The 21,075-nt window shown below is 39.2% G+C and overlaps 1 protein-coding gene across 1 annotated transcript in view; it reads left to right on the forward strand.

The window, feature by feature from the left end:
* The window catches only part of Armc4 (armadillo repeat containing 4), a 141,273-nt gene that overhangs the window by 99,045 nt on the left and 21,153 nt on the right, over nt 1-21,075 (forward strand). The gene's annotated exons all lie outside the window — the stretch shown is intronic.

The following is a 21,075-nucleotide window of genomic DNA, read 5'->3' on the forward strand; positions in this document are numbered from 1 at the left end:
TTATTTATTTATTTATTTTTGAAGAGTTGAGGACTGAACTCAGAGCTTTGCACTTCCAGTGAGTTAAATCTCTGAACCCTTAGTTTTGTTTCTTTTCTTTTTTTCTTTTTCTTTTCTTTCTTTCCTTTCCTATTTTCTTTTCTTTCTTCCTTTTCTTTCCTTTTTTTCTTTCTTTTTTTCATCGATGTGGGGCTTGAACTCAGGGCCTGGGTGCTGCCCCTGAGCTTCTGTGTTCGAGGCTCGTGCCCTACTACTTGAGTCACTGATCCACTTCTGGCCTTTTGCTGGTTTATTGGAGATAAGAGTCTCACAGATTTTACTGCCTGGGCTGGCTTTAAACTGCAACACTCAGATCTCAGCCTCCCGAGTATCTAGGTTTATAAGCATGAGTCACCAGTGCCCAACCCTTAGCTTTCTTTTCATTGCTGTTTCTGTGTATGATATAATTTTATCATTTATTATCTTAATTTGGAGTTTATGATAACCAGATGTATTTACATATTTGAAATGTATATCAAAAGTCAACCTTTGCAGACAAGAGTCAAAATCTCTAGTTAATCATTTCTGCTCTAATCTAGATACACCAAATATAAAACATCTAAGGGGGAATAATGCTTTTAAAATGTCAACTGGTAATCTCTTAGGCAATTATTTTAATCTATCCTTCAGACTTAGTTGAAAGATTTGATGTTGATTTTCTGAAATTAAACCCAATTTACATTTGGAAATGTCAATCTTTCCACTATAAATCTGTTTTTTATGGCACATAAATCAGGTTTTTGTGCTCTTTAAGCAAAAATTTTTAAGCAACAATGTTAAAAACTAAATTATAAAAACATATGGAAATGCCAACTTCAAATTGCTGATGAATGATAAAAAATGCTGTCACTTCTATATGAGCATGTTCACACTTGAAAAATAGAAGGATGTCTAATTTAAAAGAATCCATTCTGCTGTTGAACAAAGCTTGAGCAGACTAAGATGTCAGAAATATACAGCCTCTTAAAACACTATACCAGAGTGAAGGAAGAGTGACATTGTCCAAAACAAAATGTACACTTTACCTGACTTATGGAACTAACCTTTCTGTAACCACCTTTATAATAACGATAAAAACCTTAGAAAAAACCATAAAAGTGAAGTAGCCTAGTAAAACGTCTGACATGTAACACAGACTTAGACAATTGCCAGTCAATTTACAAAGAGTATTTCTAGACGGCTGAAGAGGTTTTGAATTTCATAAGGTTCTCATATTATTTTTCCGTTGACATGTGCCAGCTCTTGATGCAAATCTGTGATTTCTTCTCATGCTAATCAATAGATAATTCAATCATGCTTGAATTGTATCCTACTGTTGAAGTGTGAAACAGTTCACTCACTCTCACAGCCAGGATGTGTTAGAACAGCAAGGCAATAAGAATGAAGAAGATGAGGAACCCAGGTACTGGTGGCTCACACCCATAATCTTAGCTACTGAGGATAACAGTAGGGGCAGGAAAGTCCATGAGACTCTTTATCTCCAATTGGTCATCAAAAATAAATTGCAAGGGGGCTGGGAAGGTGGCTCAATGTAGAGTGCTTGCCTTGCATGTCTGAGGCCTTGGGTTCTATTCCTTAGTACCACATAAGCAGAAAAAGCCAGAAGTGGCACTTTGGCTCAAATGGTAGAGTGCTAGCCTGGAGCTGCAGAGCTGAGGGACAGTGCCCAGGCCCTGAGTTCAAGCTCCATAACTGGCAAAAAAAAAAAAAGCTACAAGGAGAACTGCAGCTCATATTTAGGTCTCTGAGAATCTTTTCTGTCCTATCTACTTACACTCCAAACTGTTATTTCTACTGGAGAACAATTTAACAATTGTCCATCTAAAACAAACCTTATGGTTAGGGGCATGACTCATTTGGTAGAGCGCTAGCCAATGAGCAAAAGCATCAGGTACTGAGTTCGAGTCCCAGTCTTGGAACTAAAACAAAACAAAAAAGACAGGTCTTACACCATGGTGTATTTTCAGTACCGTGGGTGTAACATGGAGGTGAGCTTGTCCTTCTTATTTCCCTTCCCACCGAGGATCCCATATCTCATGGGCCATCGGAGAAGCATATTTTCTCCCTTCTCTGATAGTCTAAAAGAAGAAAAGCAATGTAGGGGTAGTAGACTGGGTGTTAGTAAGATAAAAAAAAATAGTTGCTTACAAAGAGGAATATAGAGAATGGAGAAGAAGTGACTCCAGACTTAAGGCTCATGAAGAACATTCTTGTACACAAGAATGTGTGGTTTAGTTACCTGCAGAGAGCATGTCACACCACAAATGTGCAACTGCTAGCACCTCTGATTCCTATGCATCCACCCAGTTGACTTCATCGACTCTTTTGGCACATTCTTGGCTATGGTGCTCTGAGTTGCTACTGCTCTGCTTGAGTCAAATACTTGACGTGTTACTTCCCAGTCTTGTAACCATTCCTGTCCCAACTGCCAGTGAACGAATGTTGACAGGCTCTCCCATTGTTACCAGAGTTGCCCTGTCACCCTGTTGGTCTGGAATTCATTCTAGGTTTATCTTCTTTGTTCCACAAGTTCCTTTACTGCAGTGACTGGCACAGTGCCATGTATCTGCTTTGTGCCAACTGAGGTTTATTCTGTAGTAATATGAAGCAACAGTGTGTGGAGCTGACAATGAATGGAGTTTGGGTTCCAATGTGTTTAGCATGGATGGTGGGTTTGAATTTTTGGCATACAAGAATATTGTAGCAATGTCACACAGCCACTTAACAAAATGTGAAAGTAGTAGTCATATTTTTTGAAAAATGATACAAAAGCAATAGATGAAATCTGTTTATGAATTTATTCAGTTTATCTGAATACTATTAGTTCAACATATCATTATTATAAAAAAATTTTACTGTGGTTTTACACTGTTTCAAGATATAATGTCTATTTTGCAGTACCTATTAGTACAGACTAGCCACATTTTATGGTTTACTTACCAGACAGTTTAAGTTTAAAGCTGTGGGAAGTTTTATCAGACAGGTCTGAAGCCAAAAATGAGAACAGATGCAAGGTTAGGGGCAGAGTTTAGAGAAGCCTGGGGAACGTCTCCATTTTCACTTTGGGGGAATGTAAATGAGGAAGAAGAGCTGTCAAAGTAAACTTGAGAAGTTAACAGGTTAGCCGGGATTTCTAGAAGCCAAAGGAAGAGTGAGTTTCAAAAGGCTTTGTGTTTAAATGCTGCCAAGAGGTCAAGAAGGATTTCCTGATTCAATTATGTTGAAAGCTAATCCTGCATGAGAGGCTTTCCAGGTTAAGAATCTCTTCTAAGTAGACCAGTCACTTGCCTGCTCTAAATAGAAGAATCACTCATTCCTAGGCGCTATGACTTTTTACACTGTCTTATTCAAATGCATCAGCTCACAGACTTGTGAGTGTGGACACAGAGTTGTTGAAAACCATTTGGAAAAACAAGAAGTCTGTGAGAGATTAAATTTGTAATTCAGGAGAGCAATTTAAAAAGCAGAAAAAAATGAGCAATGCACCCAGAGCTAGTGGCTCACACCTGTGTTCCTAGCAACTCAGGAGGCTGAGATTTTTAGGATCGTGGTTCAAAGCCAGCCCAAGTAGAAAAGTCTGTGAAACTCTTATCTACAATGAACCAGAAAAAAATGCCAGAAGTGGAGCTGTGGCTAAAGTGTTAGAGTATCAGCCTTGAGCAAAAAAAGCTCAGGAATAGCACCCTGGCCCTGAGTTCAAGACCCAGGAACCTTGTATTCCCCACCCCCATCCCCGACCTCACAGACAAAAAGACCAAGTCTTTTCTTGAGGCAGAAAGAGTGAACAAATCATGAAGAACATCTATTAAAGTCATTAAGTTCCTTTCCCTATGGTGATGTTAGATTTGTTTGTGCAAATGGCTATACCAGGCAAGTGACAGCTACATTGTGGGCATAACTTCTGGAAAGGCAGGATATGGATGAGATTGCAGGAAATACAACCAGAAAAATGTGCCCAGGGTTGGCAGAGGGAGAGGGGAGGAGTTCAGTTTGGGCCAAGCTAAAGGTGTTGTCTTGATCTGCCTCCTAGGCCCAGTGCATGTAGTGTAGTCAGAGACAGAGAGAAGCATCCAAAGCATATCCCATCATCTTTTGAAGCCTGGAACAGGAAAAGAAAAATATTATTGATGTTCGTGAGTCAAGTGAATGGATTTTAGAGACCAGAGTCACCTAGGAACTGTGTGTCAAGTTGCATAATATTTGATCTATATATATAATATATATTCTGTTAAAGGAGACTCTTAATGTAACTTGGAAGTTTTGGGTCATTTTCTCATATTTCACATATTCTCTGGATTACTTGGGATAATCCGATTTCTCATGTGATACTAAAAAACTATGACTTATGAGGGTCAGTGAATATGTAAAATACAGTGTCATTGCATAATTGCTTCTTCTTTTCCTTTTTTTTTGTTGATGTGAGGGTTTTGAATTTAAGACTAATCTGCTTGCTCATGTCTTCTGCTCTACTGCTTGAGCCATTCTTCCAGCCCTGATTTTTGCTCATTATTTTAGAAATGAAATCTCACTTATTATCTTTTCTGCCTGGGCTAATTTCAGATTACTGTCCTCTGATGTTAGCCTGCTGAGTAGTTTTGGTGGGTAATCACTGTGAGTCACCAGTTCCTGGCTGGCTTTTTTATTTCTGTTTTAGAGTGAAAAGGAAATTTATGATTATTTAAGAGGTTATTCAGTACGATTATAATTCAACATGTTTAATATCATGTATCCATCAAATGTTTTTCTTATTTCACTTTTGTTCTTTTAAGATCTTAATAGCTTTTTTAGGGATATTGACTTTACATGTACATTAAATTTACAATTTGATAAGTTTTGTCACACATACATATAGATACACACAACTGTGAAATCATTACCAAGCTGATTGTCCCCTAATGTTTTCTAGTCCCCTATTGTTACCCTCTCTGTCCTGGGACCTAATTTCTGTCCATTTGTATCAGCTTACACTTTCTAGAACTTAATATACATGAAGTCTATACAGTATTTCTTTGTTTGGCTTCTGCTCAGCTCCATTTCTTTCTTAATCATCTATGTTGATAGAAAGAAAGAGAGAGAGAAAGGAAGGAAGGAAGGAAGAAAGAAGAAGGAAAGGTAGGAAGGAAGGAGGAAGGAAGGAAGGAAGAAAGAAAAGAAAGGAAGGAAGGAAGGAAGAAAGAAAGAAAGACAGAAAGAAAGAAAGAGAAAAATAGATATTCATCCTTATGCTGGTGATATTACATTGTATGGATATGACATCATTTAATCCTTCATTGCACACAGACCTCCAGCCAATGCCTGTGCCTCTGAGAGGATCCCAGGGTTCTTCTGAAACAGGTGGGGAGCATTTGGGAGCAGCTGTGTGCCTGGGAAGATCTGAGCTAGTAGAATATTTGTCTCCTTCTCCTTTGTCTATTATGCTAGCCAGTGCTACTTCACTGTAATAAGTGCACCTTGCTTCTGCTAAGTCTAATCCATGTCCATCACTCCCACCCCACCCCCTGCCAAAGAAAAGATCGCAGGAGAGCTGCATGACATTGGAGCAAAGAGCTGGGTAATGAAAGAAGAGCATTTCCCCTTATTCAGCTTCCTCTGAGCCAGACTGTATTTGAAAAGCACATTTACTTGCATCCTTTTATTCATTTTTCTCCATAATCCAGTGAGTTGAGAACTGCTTTTAAATTAGTCTTACAGATAAAGAAATCAACTTTCATGGAGTTGCAATAACTTGCCACAAGTCTCCTTAGTCATAAGAAAAGCACACAGGAAACCTGGTTCTAGCAACTTCCAGGAAGCTGGGAGCTGAAGGACCCGAATGTATGTGTGGCTGTTTGCACTGGTGTTTATGGTGAAATCAACTCTGCTTTCTTTCTTTCTTTGTTTTTTTTTGGGGGGGGGTCCGGTCGTGGGGCCTGAACTCTGGGTCTGGGCGCTGGCCCTCAGCATTTCAGCTCAAGGCTACCGCTCTACCACTTGAGCCATAGTGCTACTTCTGGCTTTTTCTTTTTGCTTCTGTGGTGCTGAGGAATCGAACCCAGGGCCTCAGGCATGCAAGGCAAGCGCTCTACCACTGAGCCACCTTCCCACCCCATCAACTCTGCTTTCTGAGGCTGAGCAGGAGGGGGAGGAGACTCAGCAGAGAGATACTTGCTTTCTGGCATCTACTCCTCCAGCTTCAACCTTCATATCCTCTCTCAGAAATCCTTCTCTGGGACTCTGGTTCACTCTTTAGTTTTAACAAATTTTCACCCTCTCTTGCTGCTCTTGTAACTTGTATATGTGTGTGTGTGTGTGTGTGTGTGTGTGCACCCTAGTATTGGGTCTTGAACTCAGGGCCTCACACTCTTGCTTGGTTCTTCTGCTCAGTCATGGTACTCTACCATTTGAGTCACATCTCCAGTTCCAGCTTTTTGGTGGTTAATTGAAAATAATAGTCTCATGAACTTTCCTGTCTAGACTGACTTTGAATCATAAGCCTCAGATCTCAGCTTCCTGAAGAAGCTAGGATTACAGGCATAAGCCCCAGACACCCACCTTGTATATTCTGAATTTATAAATACATACTTATAAATTTATCAATTTATAAACTCATAAACTTATTTGACATAAAGGTAATGATATATTAACTAATAGTAGTGATATTTTAAGTTGTCCATGCTTCTGTATATATATGTGTATGTGTATATATATGCATATAAATATATATGATTGTTTGAATTTATTTATTTATTTATTTTTATTTCCAAGACCAGGACTTGAACTGCTACCTAATACTTTTGTTCATTGGCTAGCATTCTACCAACTAAGCCATGCCTCCAAGCCCAACATTGCTTTTTTAAAATTTTATTTTTAAAGTCTAAGATTTCTCTTTTTTTAATAAGTTTTTAATTGTGAAAAAAACTGTACAGGGGTTACAATTACTTGAGCAGGGCAATGAGTACATTTCTTTTTTTTTAATTTTATTTTATTTGTGAACATACTGTACAGAGGGGTTACAATTGCATGGGCAGGATAATGCGTACATTTCTTACCAAGCATTGCAGCCTCCTCCTTTGTTTACCCTTCCCATCCCTTCCCAGCCTCCCCCCTCCCCCCATCCCAATCCTTCTCCTTCCCCCTCCCCCCTCATCCCCCCCCACCGACGTTGTAAAGCTCGTTTTGGACATGACAACTTGTACTTCTCATTGTTGCATCAGATCCACCTGTATCCTTAAACAACTGGTTTTTCCCCATCTCCTCCACAAGTTATACTGACATCAAATATAGTGAAAGCAGGGGTTATACTGTGGGGGAGCAATGAGTACATTTCTTATCAAGCATTGTTGCCTCCTCCTCCTTTGCCTCCTCCCTACCATCCCTTCCTTCCCACTTCCTCAAATTCACTCCTCCTATCCCTCCCATCCCCCACCCCCACCTAAATTGTAATGTTTGTTTTTCAACATAGTGTCTTGTACATCTCATTGTTGCAATGGGTCAACATATATCCCTATTTAAACAATTTGTTTTTACTCTTCTCCTCCCAAATTATACCAACAGTGAAAACAGGGGTAATACCCTGGGGGAGGGACATACAAAGCAACAAAAAAATCACGTGGTACCTTAAAAATATGTTCGAAACAATAGCAAGAAAGAAAAAAACACTTTTGTCCTTATCTTGAGATTCATTTTGCTTAGTATCATCTTACCTGACCTTTTCTGCTTGTCTCAGACATATACTAGTTATTGCAAATAAGAGAAACCATGGGACCTGTGTTTCTTTGGCTTACTTCACTTAATATAATTTTTTTCAAGTCTTTCCATTTCCTAACAAATGGGGTGATATCATTCTTTCTGATGGAGGCATAGAATTCCATTGTGTATATATGCCACATTTTCTTGATCCATTGATCTACTGAGGGGCATCTGGGGTTGGTTCCATATCTTAGCTATGGTAAATAATGCTGCGATAAACATAGTTGTGCTGGTAGCTTTAGTACGGGCTTATTTGTGATCATTTGTGTAAATGCCCAAGTGGGATTTCTGGGTCATCGGGGAGCTCTATGCGGAGTCTTTTGAGGAATCTCCATACTACTTTCCAAAGTGGTTGAACAAGTGTACACTCCCACCAACAATGCGGTAGGGTTCCCTTTTGGCCACATTCCCTCCAGCATCTGTTGTTATTAGATTTCTTGATTATAGCCATTCTAACTGTGGTGAGGTAGAATCTTAATGTTGTTTTGATTTGCATTCTTTTATGGCTAGAGAGGTTGAGCATTTCTTCATGTGTCTATTGGCCATTCTTAATTGCCTCTTCAGAGAAGTCTCTCTTTAAGTCTTTAGCCCACTTATTTATTGGGCAGTTGTTTCTTTGAGGATTTGTTGTTGGGAGATTTAATTTTGAGTTCCAGGTATATTTTAGATATGAGACCCTTGTCCATTGTATGACTAGTGAAGATGTTCTCCAATCCCCTGGGCTTTCTATTGATCTTGCTAGCTATGTCCTTTGCCATGCAGAAGGTCTGCAGCTTCATGCAATCCCATTTGTCCAACCTTTCTTTGATTTGTTGTGTTTCTGGGTCTCTATTAAGAAAATTTCGGCCTGTGCCAAGGAGACCTAGAGTTTTGCCTATTCCATCCTGTAATGTTTTCCAGGTATCTGCTTTGACTCCAAGGTCTTTGATCCATTTGGAGTTGATTCTGGTGCAGGGTGATATATAAGGATCTAGCCTCAGTTTTCTACAAGTGATTAACCAATTTTGCCAGCACCATTTACTGAAGAGGCTGTCTTTCTTCCATTCTATTTTTTTAGTTCCCTTATCTAAGATTAGGTAGCTATAGGTCTGTGGGTTCATTTCTGGGTTCTCAATTCTATTCTGTTCTTGTGCCAGTACCAAGGTGTTTTGATTACTATGGCTTTGTAGTAGAGTTTGAAATTTGGTATTGATATTTCTCCAGCACTGTTCTTCTGTTAAGGATTGTTTTTGCTATAAGTGGTCTTTTATTGTTCCATATGAATTTTTTGATTGCCTCTTCTATTTCCTTGAAGAATGAGGTTGGAATATTGATAGGTATCGCATTGAATTTGTAGATAGCCTTGGGAAGTATTGCCATTTTCACAATGTTGATCCTTCCAATCCAGAGCATGGGAGGTTTTTCCACTTTCTAAGTTCTGTTTTGATTTCCTTTTTCAGGTTTTTAAAGTTTTCATCTTAGAGGTCCTTCACTTCTTTGGTTAAGTTAATTCCTAGCTATTATTTTTTGTGGGGCTATTATGAATGCAGTTGCTTTCCTGATTTCAGCTGCACTCTTCTCAGTGTTGGCATACAGAAAAGCCATTGATATTTGAGGGTTAATTTTATATCCTGCTACTTTGCCAAATTTTCGAATCAGCTCAAGTAATTTGGGAGTGGAGTCCGTGGGATTCTTTTTTTTTTGGGGGGGGGTGTCTGGTCGTGGGGCCTGGGCGCTGTCCCTCAGCTCTTCAGCTTAAGGCTAGCGCTCTACCACTTGAGCCACAGTGCCACTTCCAGCTTTTTCTTTTTGCTTATGTGATGCTGAGGAATCGAACCCAGGGCCTCATGCATGCGAGGCAACCACTCTACCACTGAGCCACCTTCCCAGCCCCCCTTGGGATTCTTTAAATACAAGATCATGTCATCTGCAAAGAGGGAGAGTTTTACTGCACCTTTCCCTATTTGGATCCTTTTTATGTTGCATCTTGACTTATTGCTGTAGCTAGGCATTCTAATACTAAATTGAAGAGAAGTGGAAAGAGTGGACATCCTTGTCTTGTTCCTGAGTTTAGAGGAAATGGCTTTAGTTTTTGCCATTAAGTATAATGCTGGCTGTAAGCTTGTCATACCCAGCCTTTATTGTATTGAGGAATGTTCCATGGATTCCTAATTTTTCCAGAGCCTTCATCATGAAGAGGTGTTGGATCTTGTCAAATGCTCTTTGTGCATCTATTGAGATAACCATGTGGCTCTTATCCTTGCTCTTGTTGATGTGATAAATTCTATTGATTTGCATATATTGAACCAGCTTTGCATCCCTAAAATGAATCCTGTTTGATCGTGATGTTGACTTTTTGGATGAATTGTTGAAGTCGATTGGCCAAAATTTTGTTGAGAAGTTTTGCATCGATGTTCATCAAAGAAAGAGAACCTGTAGACCCATTTCTTTGAGCCTGTTAAGTTGGTTTAACTCATCTTGGTTTAGTTTTGACATGTCAATATTTACTAGGAAATCGTCCATTTCTTCAAGTTCTCAAACTTATTAGCATAAAGGTTTGAGAAGTATTCCCTTATAATGTTCTGAATCTTGGTTGTTTCTGTGGTGATGTTTCCATTCTCATCTCTGAGTTTGTTTCTGAATTAGAATAAGTTTGCTTTGTGACCTCATATGTGGTCTATTTTTGAAAATGTTCCGTGTGCTGCTGAGAAAAACGTGTAGTCTGATGGCTGCTGGGTAAAATAGTCGGAAGATGTCTGTTAAATCTAGTTGATCTATGCAGTTGTTTAGATCTGCGGTTTCTCTGTTGCATTTTTGCCAAGTTGATCTATCTAGTGGCAATGTTAAAGTCCCCAACAATTAATGTTTTTGGATCTATGTGAGATTTGAGGGGAAGTAGTGGTTCTTGGATGAATTTGAGTGCTCCGTTGTTTAGAGAATAGATATTTGGAATTGTAATATCCTCCTCAAGGACAGATCCCTTAATTAGTATGTAGTGACCTTCTTTATCTCATCTCACTAATTTTAATTTGAAGTCTATTTTATCTGATATTAGGATTGCAACTCCCACCTGTTTATGGGGGCTATTTGCTTGGTAGGTTTTATTCCAGCCTTTCACTTTCAGAGTATGTTTGTTTTTATGGGCAAGGTGTGACTCTTGAAGGCAGCAGATAGAAGGATCTTGCTTTTTAATCCAACTAGACAGTCTATGTTGCTTAATTGGAGAGTTAATTCCATTAATGTTGAGAGTTAGGACTGAGAGGTTTTTGGTAGTTCCTGTCATGTTATCCACCTTCTTGGGGGCTGGGACAGCTGGGTTCTTCCTATGGTTTGGGTGCAGTTTCTTGGCCTTTATTGCGGTCTTGTTGGTTTTCTATGTGTAGGACATCTTTAAGTATCTTTTGTAGGGCTGGTCTGGTGGAGATGTATTGTTTCAGTTTTTCTTTGCTATGGAAGATATTTATTTGACCTTTGATTATGAAGGAAAGTTTATCTGGGCACAGTATTCTGGGTTGATAGTTGTTTGTCTTTAAGGCATGGGATACATCATTCAGGCTCTTCTTGCTTTAATTGTCTGTTCTGAAAAATCTGAGGTTATTCTAATTGGCTTCCCTTTATAGGTGATTGATCTTTTCTACTTGACAGTTTTAAGGATCCTTTCCTTGGTCTGAATTGATCCTGTGTGGATTATAATGTGATGGTGGGATGTCCTGTTCTGGTCTGGTCTATTTGGGGGGTTGTAAAAACTTCTTGTATCTGATTGGCCTATCTTTTTGCATGTTTGGGAAGTTCTCTTCTAGGATCCTGTTAAATAAATTTCTTAGACTGTTAACTTCGGTCTCTAGGTGCTCCTCTACACCCATTATCCTCAGATTAGGCTTTCTTTTGGTGTCTTCCAAATGTTGAATAGATCTATCATATTTCTTGGATTTGTCCTGGATTTCTCTATAATATCTAGGCTGTCTTCAATCCCCGAGATTTGATCTTCTGCATGGTCTAACCTACTGTTAAGACTTCCTACTTAGTTTTTTATTTCTTTTCCTTCTAATTGGTAGTCTTTGTGGCTTCAAATTGTTTGTTGGAGCTTTGTTTTAGGTCTTGTATGAACTTCTTTACTTCCTCAATTTGGTGTTCAGTGTTTATTCTCAAATCACTTAGTTTGGTTACGATTTCCTTGGACTCCCTTTCCTTCTGATGGGCTCCATTCCCTGGATTCCTTCATTGTCTGTTTATGGATTCCATGAATGCCTCTATTGATCTTTGTCTACTCTCATCCCACTCACGTAATGCCTGTATTTCTCTTTGACTGTTCTCAGCCTGCTCATGCAATTCCTGTATTAATCTTTGAGTAGCTTCCTCACGCTCACGAGACTCCTGTATTAATTTTTGGTTAGCCTCAACATGCTCATGAAGTTACTGTAATAATCATTGGTTGCCTTGTCTCACTCCCTATCACACTCACACTGAGTCCTTTGCAGGTTTTCAATCTTTTCATTCACCATTTTTACCAGTAGTGTTTGTAGAGCTTTTTGGGACCTTACCTCTGGATTATTCATTAAATGTTCTGTAACCTGATTAGCCTGAGTGGGAGCTGAGATACCTGGACTTGCCATTTTTCTTGTGTTTCTCTGGCTTATTCTGCCCATTTGGTATGAAAGTAAAACCAATTCTGTTAGAACACTATATTAAGGAAAGAATCAACCAGAGTCCTGTATTTACATAATCAAAATGGCTGCAGATACAATCTAGTCCAACAGCTACAATCTATTCAACATCAAACAACTATGGATTAATGGGCTAAAAACAACAAAGAGGGGTTCAGCAAACCAGAAGTTATTAGGTTTAGGGAGAATTTAGGGGGAAAATAGGATTAGAGGGATGTGGAGAGGTAAAAGGAGAGTGAATTTAACCAAGCCTTAATCTTAGAAAGGGAAATGGATAGGACAGAATGATAGGAGAGAGATTAAAAAAAAAAAACAAGAAAAAAATGGAAAAACAAAAATTTAAATTAAAAAATGAAACACTTAAAAATTATGTAAGTATAAAGAAATAATATTGAGAGAAGAAAAAGATAGGATGAGAGGAGGGGAAAGATAAAAAGTAAAAATGAAAAACTACAATAAAAAATTTTTAAATTGGAATACTTGAAAGTTATATAGGTATAAAGAAATAATACTACTATTAAAGAAGTTAAGGCTAAGAGGTTGTGAATTGAGTAATAAGTTTCTGGATTAAGTATGTACACAATCTGGGATAAGATCTAATACTCAACGATGGGTATATATCTGGGGATGAGCAGAACAGCAATTAAGTCACACAAAAAAGAAAGAGAAAAGAAAAAAAAGAAAAAGAAAAAAGGAGCAAAAAGTCAAAAGAGATTTTTAAAAAGCACACACAGGCTCCTTAAATACACTCCTACAATAAACATTATGAAGAAAAAAAAGAAAAGGTAATAGAAAACAATTAAAAATAATCTTAAAAAAATAGGTAGAAAAAAGGACTTCTTTGATTTTTTTTGGTTGGGTGGAGGCAGGAAAGATCTTGTACCTCCCCAGTGTCTGTAACCAGTCTCTTGGTGAAGTCTCTGGTCTGCTGTGGTATTTGGCTTTCCTGTGGCTTGATTGTGAAAATACCATACAGAGGGGTTACAATTACATGGGCAAGGTAATGAGTACATTTCTTATCAAGCATTGTTGCCTCCTCCTTGTTTCCCCTTCCCATCCCTTCCTATCTCCCCCCCACCTCTTGATTGGTTTCCTATGTCAGTTTGTTTGAGCTCTGCCTTACCCTCCTCCCAGGCTAGTTCAGTGGGAGGGAGATCTGCTTTGAGTATCACAAAAGAGGGAGATGGCTGTTTCCTCTAGTTTGGAGTTGCTGTGAAAAGGCTGAGTTCTGGGAAAAGTTGAGGCCTTTCAGAAAACAGTAGCTTTTCCCTGAGGGGCTAGCTCCTGAGACACTTACAGAGCCCAACCTGGAGCCATTCTCAGGGTTTAAGTTTACTGAGTTTCAATTGTTTGTCTAGGCTGCAGTGGGGAGGGGCAGCCTCTGGCTCTGTTTACCCAGTGCAGAAAGTCACTCCTCTGGGGGCGGAGCTTCTCTGCCTGGGCAGGTGACTTTCCCCTGGGTGGAGCTGAGCCTGCCAGGTCAGGTCAGGTTCCTGTGACCTGCTAATGGCTCCAATTGTTTTCTTCCAAGGCCTGTGTTGGAGCTAGCTGCTAGGCCTGGCCTTTGTCAGTATCAAAGATGGAGATTTTCTCCAGTGGTGGGAGAAGGGCTACCTGTCCACCAATGCTCCACAAGAAGGAGTGAGGATGTCAGGATTCTACTCATGCCAGACTCTTGGTTCCTGGGCCGTCCCTGGTCTGCGATCAGCAGGATGAAGATTTCTGCTCCTTTTCAGTTCTTGCTGGTAGTGAGTAGAATTTGCTAGCAAGCCACTTCTGGTGCCTTTGTCCCGGACTCTCTCTGTTGGTATGGCAGCCATGGCCACTGCCGCTGCCACCATCATAGCCTCGGCTACCGGCAAGTGCTCAGATCTGTGTCCTTGACCAAGCTGCCTGGAGTTCCCCTCTCTGGCCAAACTCTCTGTACTGTGATGGCACATTTGGTGTGATTCTCTAGCCTAGGACTGTTCATTGGGACACTAAAATTGTGAGAGCTTGTTTAGCTTCCAGCTTCTCCTCTGCCATCTTCCTCCAGTTCCTACCAACATTTCTATAATTAAGAAAGTCAAAGCTCCAAAAGCTGAGTGCATACCTTGGGCTTACTTTAATTCATGAAGTTTAAAACTTTACCATTTCAATGAGCTATATTCTAGATCCTTCTACCCAATCTCCTTTTCTCTTTTAAAACATCTCTCACCAGTAAGGTCGCACTTAGAGCCACTCTAAATGGCATCAATGTTATAAAAAGAAAATTTCCCTAGTCAAAAAAATTCAATAGAAAATCGGAGTCCAAACTGGATACACATAGCTCCATGTGCCACTTTGCATATTGTCAACAATAACATCATTCTCAGAATTCTCCTGACTGTTGAAATCTCCGGAGTATTGAGGAATAATTCTACTATTACTCATAGGTTGGGTTAATGTCCTGTGGTCCATTGCAGCACACTTTTCCAAAATGTGTATCTTTATAGAATCACAATGGGATTTGTTAAAAAGTATACAGAGCCTGGCACTGGTGGCTTATACCTGTAATCCTAGCTACTCAGGAGGCTGAGATCTGAGGACCGTGACTCAATGGCAGGCCATGCAGGGAAGTCCATGAGAGTCTTATTTCCAATTAACCACCAGAAAATCAGAAGGGGTAGAGTGCTAGCCTTGAGAAGAAAAGCTCAGGGACACTGAACAAGCCCTGAGTTCAAGCCCTATGACTGACAAAATAAAAAGTATACAAGTTGCTGTCCCAACCTAAGATCCACTGGTGTAATCTGGTATAATCTCCATGAATGGCACCAGAAATGTGCACATTAACCACACTCCTCAAGTGACTGGCAAGTGTGCCAATACTTGGGAACCACTGACCCACAGACATTCCAATGGTGAGAGAGCTAGACCCATCCACTTCATCAGTCACCCCACTGCGCTGACCACAAGGAAACCCAAACAGACCTCTTCAAAGGGAAAAGTTAGAGAAGCCCTGGTGATGATGAATCCACTGAATGGGAGCTAGATTCACTCAGTCAATATTGGCAGTGCACTTAGCAAGCTCCAGTATGTGGCATCATGCTGAACGGGATGATCATGATGGCTGCAGTCCACAGGGAACTAGGCGGGAGGCAAGGAGCAGGACAAATTGGCTTTTGTGGTAGTGATGGATTTATAAGACAATTTGTCTTGGACATTTTATATTTTCCTGAACACACAAAAAAACAAAAATAAAAACAAAGTCAAGCCTAGTGGTAATGCCAGCTTTGTGGGAAGCATAACTAGAAGGATTATATCAACAGATTGTTCCCCAGGCAAAAAGTATAAGACTCCATTAAAACAAGCACACACTAAAGCGTCTGAGAGTTGGTGACTCATGTCTTATAATCCTAGCTACTCAGGAGGCTGAGATCTGAGAATCTAGGTCTGAAGCCAGCCTCAGCAGAAAAGTCCAAGCTGATGTTGTTCAGGTGGTAAAGGGCCAGCCTTGAATGACAAAGTCAAACAAGAGTGTGAGGCCCTGTGTTCAAGACCTAATACTGACATCAAACTAACCTAAAGCAAGAAGGGTTTGGGGGTGTAGCTCAAGTAATATTGGAGCATAGCTCAGGTGATAGAGCAGCTATCCAACAACACAAGGTCATAAGTTCAAACCCCAGGACACACACACACACACACACACACACACACACACACACAAACACTTACACTCACACAGACATGAGAAAGGGCATTCTGATACCTGGAAGAAAATTAAATTTTCATACTACCTAGTTTTAAATGCCATGTTTAAAGATTACAGCTTTGAAAATAGGAATTTAAGGGTACTGGATCTCTGGTATCCAATTTATGTTATTCCCATTAAAAATATGTTCAAGAAGTATGTGGTTGCCTTCTAGAATGTCCCATCTTTCCTCCTTTAGAGGAAAAGTAAGCACTGCTTGTTTGGCAACCTGGGGTAAATGGACAAGACCACTGTGCCTGGAGCACCTGCCTAGGCTTTCCTTGTTTTAGCTCTTTGCTCCAACAGCAGCCTGGACCTCGATTGGTCCAGTTTAGGAAAAGTATTCACTCTTTGTCCAATCAGCTTCAAGTGGACAGAAAATGGTGTGCTACTTTACAAAGTGGCCACTAGGAGTGGAGTGCAATGGCACAGCACCTTTGACCCTTCAACCTGAGCTCAGAGGTGCCGTGTCAGGTGTGTACTAATTGAAAAGTAGGTATTGAATTTCTAGGCTGACTGCCTTGAGAAATTTTGTCTTTTGTCATGCTGTTGTTTAGGGTGTTTTCAGAGTTCTTACGAGTTTTCTGCTGTCCTTAAAAATAATGTGGAGCAGGAATTTTGCCGAATATATAACCTGTAAGATGTTCTGCCCTATTTGTTAAAATGACAAATTCTTGCTAATAGCTTTGGCTAGTTTTACTTATTATTGTTGTTGTATTCTGATGAAAGAACTTTCCTAAGGCAAGCTTGGTAAGTTAAATTGATGTAAATGATAAAATGTGAAAGATAATTAGTTATAATTTTTGTTAAAAATATTCCACATTTAGTTGCTGCCAGCTGCTAGTATAGATTTAACAGTCTAAAATTTAAACAGAATAACATTTGGTTCTTTTACTTCTTCATTTTTTTGCCAGATATTTTGTGATTATATGAGGTAGGCTATTATTCTGTCAGCTTAAGAGAAGTTACTCTTTCACCATTTTAAATATATGCAAAAGAGTCAGTTCATAAATACATTAAACTGTGAAGCATTTGCATGTTGTTTTGGGGGGGTTAAAACTTGGCAAAATTCAGAAGCTTATTTTTCTATCTGTCACTATAGGTTCTAAATTTTTTGTTGAATCTACAGAGTTTGTCTGGCATTTGAACGAGCTAAGAATCTCCTCCCTTTGCTATAAATTAGCTGCTACTTAGTGATGTGAGAAAGGGCAATGGACAGCAACATTAACATTAATAATATGTACAAATGACCATCAATGACACACAGCTTGCCTGTACTTGATGCTGTTTAAAAATGCAAAATCTAGCTGGGCTCTGGTGGCCCATGTCTGCAATCTCAGCTATTCAGGAGGTGGAGGTCTGAGGAGCACAGTTTGAAGCCAGCCTGGGCAGAAAAGTTCATGAGACACTTATCTCTAACTAACATAAATAAATAAATAAATAGCTAGAAGTGGAGCTGTGTCTCAAGAGGTGAAGCACCAACCTTGAGTGAAAAAAATCTAAGAGAATGCAAAAGCCTTCATTTGTGTTCAAGCCTCAGAACAGGCACACACACACACACACACACACACACACACACACACACACACACAAACTCTGTCCATTTGGCTACACAAAATAAAAATTTCATAGTATCAGGTAAATAGCCCACATCTTTTATTTATGTTACTTCAGAGGAAATTAATAAAATGTTTTTAAAAAGTCATTTTTATTTGAGTAGCATAAATGGCCCTGAGCTTCTCTTTTCTAAAATGGCTTAGCCAAAAACTGCCTTTTGAGCTCCATATATATATATATATAATACCTAATATATATATCTCCTAATATATATCCTAATAAGTTTAGATATTAGATATTAGGTATCCTAGTATGTCTAGAATCATTGACAGCTAAGAAAAGATATCAAGGTTGCAAAATACCATTTTGGCCAGGTGCCAGTGGCTCATATCTGCAATCCTACCTACTCAGAAGACTGAGATCTGAGGATTGCAGTTTGAAGCCACTCTGAGCAGGAAAGTCCACGAGATTCTTCTTTCCAGTTAGTTATCAAAAAGCATGAAGTGGAGCTATGGTTCAAATGGTAGAGTACTAGCCTTGAGGGAAATAAATAAAATAAATCTCAGGGACAATGCTCACGTCCTGAGTTCAAGCACCAATACTGACATATATGAATTTAGACTAGAGGTTTATCTTTTTTCTTAGCATCCTCATGTTAAACAAGATTAAGAATGCTGGACTACAGTGTAGGTTTTGATAAAAAAAAAATAGAGGCAGGAGGCTGATCTTGTCTAAATGCTCCAGTGCACAATTGCTATTTAAAAATAGGTTTGAATACCAAGATACTCAGTTGGCACAAGAGGATGGTGTCACTTATCAAAGAGACATCTTTTAGTCTTCAAGAAAGACATTCCAGCTGGGTTGCAGTTCTGTTGGTGATGCTCAACAGTAGCTATGTCCTGTGATTGTTTCTGCTTTTGTGTTTTGAAAGAATGATTTGTTTTTTAAGCAAATGAAATAGTAACCAGTATTGCAGGAAGAGTCACTTTGAGAAACTCAGAGAGAATCCATTTTAGAGGGTCAAAATGCACAAAGGGGAAGATAGAACGTAAATGCTGCTCCCGTAATGGCTACTCTTGCCAAATTCAATCAGGAGGCCAGAAAGTCGAGGAATCTGGCAGGCATTATGAAGAACAGTTCCATCTTTCATCTGCATTTCATTCCTGTATTTATCTAGCTTTTGAAAATGTTGGGAATGTCTTTTCCTTCCGACTTGGCCCTTTGCTAAACCACAGAAACACACTCGCAGCTTCTCGTAATTGTTTGGTTACTGAGAGCAGTCAGTATTTAAACTTCAGAGAAAAGTATATTCTCTCCATTGAAACTGACAAAAATGCAGCAACAACAACTTCTTTTTGTTTTCTGAAATTTATCCCAAGAATTAAAAAAAATCACTTTTAGTAACTGGCAGCTGCTTGACTTGATACACAGAAGCAAGAGGCCAGCTCATTATTTTTGGCCTTAAGTTGACCCAAAATAGTTTTCTCATAGAAGCAGCTATTCACAGATGCTAAATGTGAGAATTACTACTACTACTAATCTTTCAACATTCAGGAAGAAGTAGTTTTGAGCACTCAAAAATCTCTTCTGTTTTTCCTTTGAACACAGCAATACTGCCATATATATATATATATATATATATATATACATATACATATATATGTAAACAGTGCTTGACTTACTAGTTGGAATTGTTAATATACAAAATATGCATGCATTAGCATTCTTCTAAAGTTCCTTTTTATTTTTTGCTTTATTTGGGATCAATCAGATCTCATTACTAAAAATAATAAATAGCAGACATTTAGGTGCTGTCCTTAGAGCTCTGTGGATAAGTGTTCAATTTCCTAGTTCATTTCTGTGTATAAGATGTTTGTCCATAGTTGCGTGTCAGTAAGTTATACCTATAATCCTGTCTACTCAGGAGAATAAGAGCTGGAGGATAGTGGTTTGAAGCTAGCCTGGGCAGAAAAGTCCATAAGACTCTATTGAAGTGGCTCAAAGCTAGATTATAGGAGTGGTTCAAGTGGTAGGGCTCTCGCCAGCAAGAAAGCTGAGCACGAACACTCTTTGAGGACCTGAGTTCAAACCCTGGCACCACCAAACCCGAAAAACCAAAATGATGTTTTTCCTTGAAATATCCTTAGACACAAATTTAAAAGTATACTTTTTTTTTGTCGGTCGTGGGGCTTGAACTCTGGGCTTGGACACTCTCCCTCAGCTCTTCAGTTCAAGGCTAGCGCTCTACCACTTGAGACACAGCATCACTTCTGGCTTTTTCTGTTTATGTGGTGCTGAGGAATCGAACCCAGGGCCTCATGCATGCGAGGCAAGCGCTCTACCACTGAGCTACCTTCCCAGCCCCTAAAAGTATACATGTTAACCAAAGGTTGTTTTTGAAAAATTTTGCTAATTCAAACATGCACATTTAAATCAAAATACTTCAGACTCAGAACTGATAAAACCCAAAGCTTTATCCTTATGTTTATATTACCTTACTTTACATCATGTTTATAGAACAAATCACTTAGGTTTCTGTGTATTTGCTTACCCCTGAGCACAAGCAAGAAAATTTTTCTAAAGTTTATATTGTCATTCTTCATCATCTGAATTTTAAGTTTGAATCCCTGAAGGGGAATATAACAAGAAAAGTACCCCAATATTTTGTATACTGCAACAAAAACCAGTATTCAGTTTGATGGCTTAGTCTGTATTTATTACCTCTGAGTATTGTAATAAGTTGAAATATGCATACAAACTACTGCAAATGCCGTTATTTTCACTAAACCATGATTTTCTGATTGTGGGAAATCTGATCAGATTTCTGTGAAAATAAATTTCTATGGTATTTTCCCTTAGATGGTCATTTGCCAATGAAACTGCGTGCCAGAAATATCAACCCAGTGTTTTTCATTCCATTTTTTTTCACAAAGAGAAATAAAAATGAAAATCTCTTTGAAAATTACTATCTTTGCCAACAAAGGATAGAAACACTCATCTAAGATATGCAGTAAGATGGTGCCACGGGTGTCGCTCTGACAGTGCTGACTGCGCCGTGTGGAATGATCAGGGGCAGCAAAGCTGGCACTGTGGGCAGCCTCTCTACAGCTGTTATAACTAAGAGAGGCAGCAAAGATAGATTTGTTTTCAAGTGCAATTGTGTTCACAGCTAATTATTCTTCTGGATGAATATAGCTTGCACCAAAGCGTGCTGTCAGGGATGCTGATCTAAGTCCCAGAAATTCTCAGAGTAGCTAGTGCGTGCTCTCAAACAGGCACTCCAGAGCCTGGCTTAAGCAATGTATTATTAGTCCATGTTCTGTGGCTATAGCAAAATACCTGAGACTGAATGATGTCTGAAGAGAAAATGTTTATTTGGCTCTAAGTGTTAGAGACAGG

Source organism: Dipodomys ordii, unplaced genomic scaffold (assembly GCF_000151885.1).
Source record: "Dipodomys ordii isolate 6190 unplaced genomic scaffold, Dord_2.0 Scaffold24, whole genome shotgun sequence".
NCBI classification, from domain to species: domain Eukaryota; kingdom Metazoa; phylum Chordata; class Mammalia; order Rodentia; family Heteromyidae; genus Dipodomys; species Dipodomys ordii.